This window comes from Lepisosteus platostomus, chromosome 3 (genome assembly GCF_059453375.1).
Source record: "Lepisosteus platostomus isolate fLepPlt1 chromosome 3, fLepPlt1.hap1, whole genome shotgun sequence".
NCBI lineage: Eukaryota > Metazoa > Chordata > Actinopteri > Semionotiformes > Lepisosteidae > Lepisosteus > Lepisosteus platostomus.
In genome coordinates, this window is record NC_142613.1 from 73,929,372 (window position 1) to 73,935,460 (window position 6,089).

The window sequence follows — 6,089 nt, forward strand, 5'->3', positions numbered from 1 at the left end:
AATTCAAAAAGTGGTGTGCCTTTTCTAATGTTTTTACTCTTTGATTTCATTGCAATCAACTGCCTTTTTGAATACAAATGATACTAGATTGAGATGTGGACACAAAGTACTATACCTTCATATTAATTTATATCCCATATCAATATATTGTATTATATACTGTACATAATATATATTTACAGTATATACCTTGAATTGAAATGAAATATGAGGCCTCTGGCATTGAGAAAAATCAAAAGATATAGAAGTCAAAGCTGAAAGGCATCATTGTTATATTGAAAACTAAAGAAAATGGAAAATAGATGTTTTGACTTCTGTTAAGAAACATAAATGCTTCACACTTCAAATCTATTTCAATTTTCAGCTCAAACATTATTATTATCCCCTAGGGCAAATGTATTTTACTCCTGAGACCAGCACAGCAATGCGACTTGGCAACCACTACCAATAAAGAAGCCATAAAACTGGTTATACAGTACCACTAAGATGAAGAAGAATGAATATACATGTACAGAGATACTGACATATACAATAGATGAATTTAGTATGAATTTACTGAATATGGTCCCCCCAAAAAACTACTACTAATACAAAAACTACTACTAAATTGTAAAATCTTTACCACTTTCCTTTCTTTTTATTAAGACATTAACACACAGTTACTGTACTATGGGCGATTAGTTATTTTCTTAGTTCCTTGCTTACTGCATTTTAAACGCACTGCTGCTGTGAACCCCACATAGACATTAATACTTTAATACATAGACATTAATACAATTTAAAATATTATATACAACCATAATTTATTTTTCAATTGACCTTTAGTTTAATGTCCTATCATCCATGCAATCCTAATGTTCATATAATACTGTTACCTAAATGTGAAAAACTGCTGTTCATAGAATATGTTTTAATATGTGTGATTCTACAGTATATGCTTGGAAATCTGTTGAGAGGTTGTTAACAGGTTAAATTGGCTTCTCATCCATTACTGTTTCTCTTTCACTTTTCCTCACATTCTTTGTAAAAACAAATACAGACTAAATACTGACAAAAAATACAAAACATTCTTGCCAAAACATTGCTTTTGCTTACTGTGCAGCCACAGTGCCAATTTGCTCCTCAAGGATAAAGTCCTTCACAAACATTAACAAACAGTTACTGTTCTATGGACAAACAAAGCATGTTTAAGGAATGAAAAAAAATTAATTATATTTAGAATTTGGTATTGATGTACAGTAGTTCAGGTGGGTAGCTGAGTCAGCATGCGTAGGCTGCAAAGGAACAAGTAATAGGTTTGTGTTCACCTGAAGAAGGCTTCACATCCGAAACGTTGTGTTTTCTTTCTTCTCTTTTCGGCAGGGAAGAAACCTGTTACTTCTTCATTTTGTATTGACGGCACAGTGGCTCAGTGATCAGCAATGCTGCCTCCCAGCACTGGGGCCCTGGGTTCAATTCCAAACCTATGGTGTCTGTCTGTGTGGAGTCTGCATGTTCTCCCCATGTACATGTGGGTTTCCTCCTGGTGCTCTGGTTTCCCCCCACAGTCCAAAGACATGCTGGTGGGCTACATTTCCCAGAAATTGTTTCTGGGAAAATTGCCCTGTAAATGTAAGCATCTGTGTCTGCCCTGTGATGGACTGGTGTGCAGGGTGTACCATGCCTCTTGCTTGCTGGCATAGGCCCCAGCTCCCTTGTGACCCTGGGAGGAGGGTTTTTGTGTTACCCACCCAATTTGCAATGGTCAATTGTGAGTTTTTCATCTCTCGATGGTCAGCTCCTACCCCCATACCTGCACACAGGGAGGATGAGGAAGTTTAGGCCGACCCATCCCACACCTGTCACGCCCTGTACTCCTAGAGGGCTCTCTACCTCTGTCCTGTCCCTAGTTCCCGGTGATTCTTCATGTCTTTCCGGTGTGTCTTGTTGTGAAGCCTATTTACTTCCTGTGTCTGCTCTGCTCCTCGCTCAGCATTGAGTGTTCGGATGTCTTGAGACCCGCCTAGCACCAGGTCACTCCTGTCCATGGCCTGAGGGCATAGGTTTCTACCCAATATCATCTGACCTCCTGAGTCTCTGTGTTGCCGCATTTGCCTCTACACATAGGGTTTTTTTTGCTCTCCTGGACATTCCACTGATTGCCCTTCTGACATCTGTGACAACACCCCCACATTCAAACGCCTGTTTCTTGGCATTTCACATGCAGCACACAGCTGGAGGCTAAGCAGCCACTGGAGGAGAGCTGCATCTGAATGCCTGTGAACGCCCAGGAGGACACAGGGTCCACTGTGTCACTGAGACCCAAGACAACTCCGGCCAACTAATCCCACCATACTGTACACTTGAATCCACTCAACTTCCACGCGACAATAAGCATAGCTAAAGATAAGACCCAGCCTCCAAAGCAAGATCACAGAGCTCAGCTTCCACTCAGACGAGTGTCTCAGGTTTTCTTTAACTCAGGTTTTTCAGTTTTTTTTTTAAGTTCTTAAATCTAAAACCATTACACGGCTGAATTTTACAATCACTGCTGTACACTAATGCAGCATTCTGCAGCTAGAATCCTGACAAGGTCTAGTGCAAGTGTTCACATTACTCCTATCCTGGAGTCCTTGCCCTGGCTTTCGGTCAAATTCCGTGTAAAATTTAAAATCCTCATGCTTACCTATAAGGCTCTGCATGGCTTGGCACCTCAATACCTGTCTGAACTTTTATTGCCCTACTCCCCACCTCGCAACCTTCGCTCATCTAATTCTGCTCTCTCTACTGTCCCCCAAGCTCGTCTACATTGTGTGGGTGACAGGGCCTTCTCCTGTTATGCCCCCAAGCTCTGGAACTCTCTGCCCAAGGATATCAGAGAGTCCTTCTCTAAACTCCTTCAAATCCAGACTCAAAACCCTCCTTTTCAGAAAAGCCTTTACTTAACTGGTTCCATTCTTCACCCCTCTGCTCTTTTTAGTACCACCATCCACGGTCTCCTCTGTATATTGTTAATGTGTTTTATTTTGTGTATTCTTTTTATTTATTGTTGTGGTCATTCTGTAAAGCGCTTTAAGAAGCCACCTTTAAAGGCCCTATATAAAATAAAGTTTATTATTAACATTATTATATTCTGCCTCCTGCTTCCTCAGTAATACTAATGAAAGTAGAAAGGGCCTGTAAATCAAATGCAAACACGTTTCCTATAACACATAGTCTTTTGGTATCATATAGACAATAAAAAAGAAAAATAACACATTTGAGAGCAGGATTTTATAGCCTATTGAGGTTCATTCATATTATGTCAATAGAATTCAGGCTTTATTATCCTCTGGGATTTTTTTTAACAGCAGAGTCCAACACATCAATACAACGAAAAAAGGCAAACATCACCAACAAAGAATATGGTACGATAATGTTACAGGAGGTAAGAGAGTTATTTCACAATGTTTAAGAGTGAGATTACAGAGTCTATTGCTGTTACCCCTGGAGACACAGAGGCATCTGACAGATGGGAGTAGTATAGCACATACTGTAGGTCTTCATTGTAATTTTTTTTATATATTTAAAGTAATACTTTTTTTTTCTGAAAAACATAAAGATAGGTTTGCAAAAGAAAGATTCCCTGCCAAACTCTTCTAAAAAGTACCATCTAACATATGCAAACTTACTTGCAAACGCCACAGCTGGGAATTGCTAGTCAACAGAGCTGGGCTGTTTTACCCTTGTCTTGTAATGTAAGGAAGGTGAGTTATTTTATTCTTGAATGTGACATTGTGAGCTTATTTCCAAAGAAACAAGTAATAGGTTTATTCCATGTTGAAAAGAAAAGAGAGAAAACACAACGTTTCGGCTGTGAAGCCTTCTTCAGGAAATCATTTCCTTCCTTTGGTCTTAATGGTACAGTACATCACATTTTAACACAGTTCTAACTAAAGGATTGGATGGGTAATCTATTTACCAAATTTATTTTTTTTAAAGTCCATTCTTTCAGGCCCAGATTTGTGGCCTAGGTGTATCCTTTATCCTTTATCCCAGTCTTTTCCCCAGGTTTTCGGATGTTGAAAAATTTCAATAAACATGATGTGTGGAGGATATATGGTGAACTTGGGAGCAAATAAATACCATACAACAACAAACCCTGATAGAACTTTTTACAAGCTTGGATGCCTTAATTAAGGTATGAGAATTAAGATCTCTATATTATCCTACAACTCACAACTGGCAACCCACTGAAGGTAAGCAGATGTGATCCTGGCCAGTACCTGTATGGGAGACCTCCTGGGAAAGCGACGATTGCTTCTTGAAGAGGTATTAGAGGGACCAGGAGGGGGCGCTCACCCTGCAGTCTGTGTGGGTCCTTATACCCCAGTATAGTGACGGAGACACTATACTGTAAAAAGGCACCGTCCTTCAGATGAGACCTAAAACCGAGGTCCTGACTCTCTGTGGTCATTAAAAATCCCAGGGTTTTTCTCAAAAAGGGTTAGGGTGTTTATCCCAGTGTCCTGGCCAAATTTCCCCCTGGCCTTTACCAATCATGGCCTCATAATAATCCCCATCTCTGAACTGGCTTCATCACTCTGCTCTCCTCCCCACTGAGAGCTGCTGATTGGTGAGCGTACTGTGAGCAGACTCTGGCTGTCGTTGCATCATCCATGTGGGTGCTGCACGTTGGTGTGAGTTATTATTAATATTATTATATATAATTATAATACTATAATTATTATTATTATTATTATCTCAAGAAGTATCCCGGATGTACTGTAACAATTTTCCTCTAATAATTTGTCATGCAAAGTGGGGGTGGTGAAATATACAACCACTAGCACTTTTTTGTAACCAGAGACCTCAAGCCAGAAATGTCAGCTATGTCTTCTTGGCACCTGCAATAAAGTTAAGAAACAAAGTATTTATGACTTTCTTTTTTTTTAGGGATGTGTCGCAGTGTTGAAAGGTTCTTCGTGTAATGAACTATTACATGGTTACAGTGATCTGTAGCAGCTGGTTTGTGTCAAAGCACAGCAAATGAAATGAAAGGCAGTCCTTGTGCTGGTGAAGGTACATGAACAGGACAGGTCACAGAGGAGAGAGGCACCAAAGCCACTCTGCTCATGGGCACGTTGTGAGGTGATTTGCCCATCTGCCTTCTTCCTGGAGACCGAGGACAAAACCAAAGAGTGTCGATTCAAACCTAATCTGCTTGTCTTGAAGAGGTGGGAGGAAACTGGAGCAGCAGGTGAAAACTCATGCAAATATACTGTAAGGAGATCATGTACTGTAGACTCCACTGGACAGGTGCTGAAGGCCAGAATCAAGCCTGGAATCTGATGTTGTGAGGAAGTATACTTACACAAGGGAATCTTCTAAAATGTCATGTTAAACAGACCGCATGAGGAAAGCTTTTCGCATAATTTAGAACAACACATTCTCACAATACATTTTAAACACTTATAAGCTTTAAATGAGGGGACAATAGATGAAATCCAACGGATGGTTTGACTATGGAAGAAAAGTGTAGCTATTCTTATTGGAAGACCATATTATTTTCACCAGAACCGGTTTGGAATAAGTATTTGGAATAAATAATTATGTAATATATTTGAAGAATTCTAAAAAGGTTAAAAGGAGGAAGTCATTCAGCCTTTTTGGTTGTTAGTAGTTAAGCCAAGGATCTTATCAAGATGTTTCTTGAAGGAAGATAGTTTATCGATATATAACAACATGCCCAAGTACAATATGCCCATAAAATGCCACCTTTTTTAAAAATTAAATCCATGCAGTTTTTCACTTTATTGGCTCCAGATAAATATGTCACTTGGTAGAAAATGATATAGTCAGCAATTAACCTTGATAATAAAGGTACTCTTCTCACAAAATTAAAAATTTAGCTTTTTAAAGCTGGCTTTTTAATTAATATCTATCACTATTAATTACAAAATGTGTTCAAGCATTTTTTTCTCCTCCAAATAACGTGTTCTTAAATTGCATCTTTTACAGCCCTCTCAGTCATTGCAATACTTGAGTACAGCCAGCAACTCATTTTTGACATTGAGCCACCTGATTATTGAAAACCGAATCGAGAAAATCGTTGCATTTAAAATACCGCA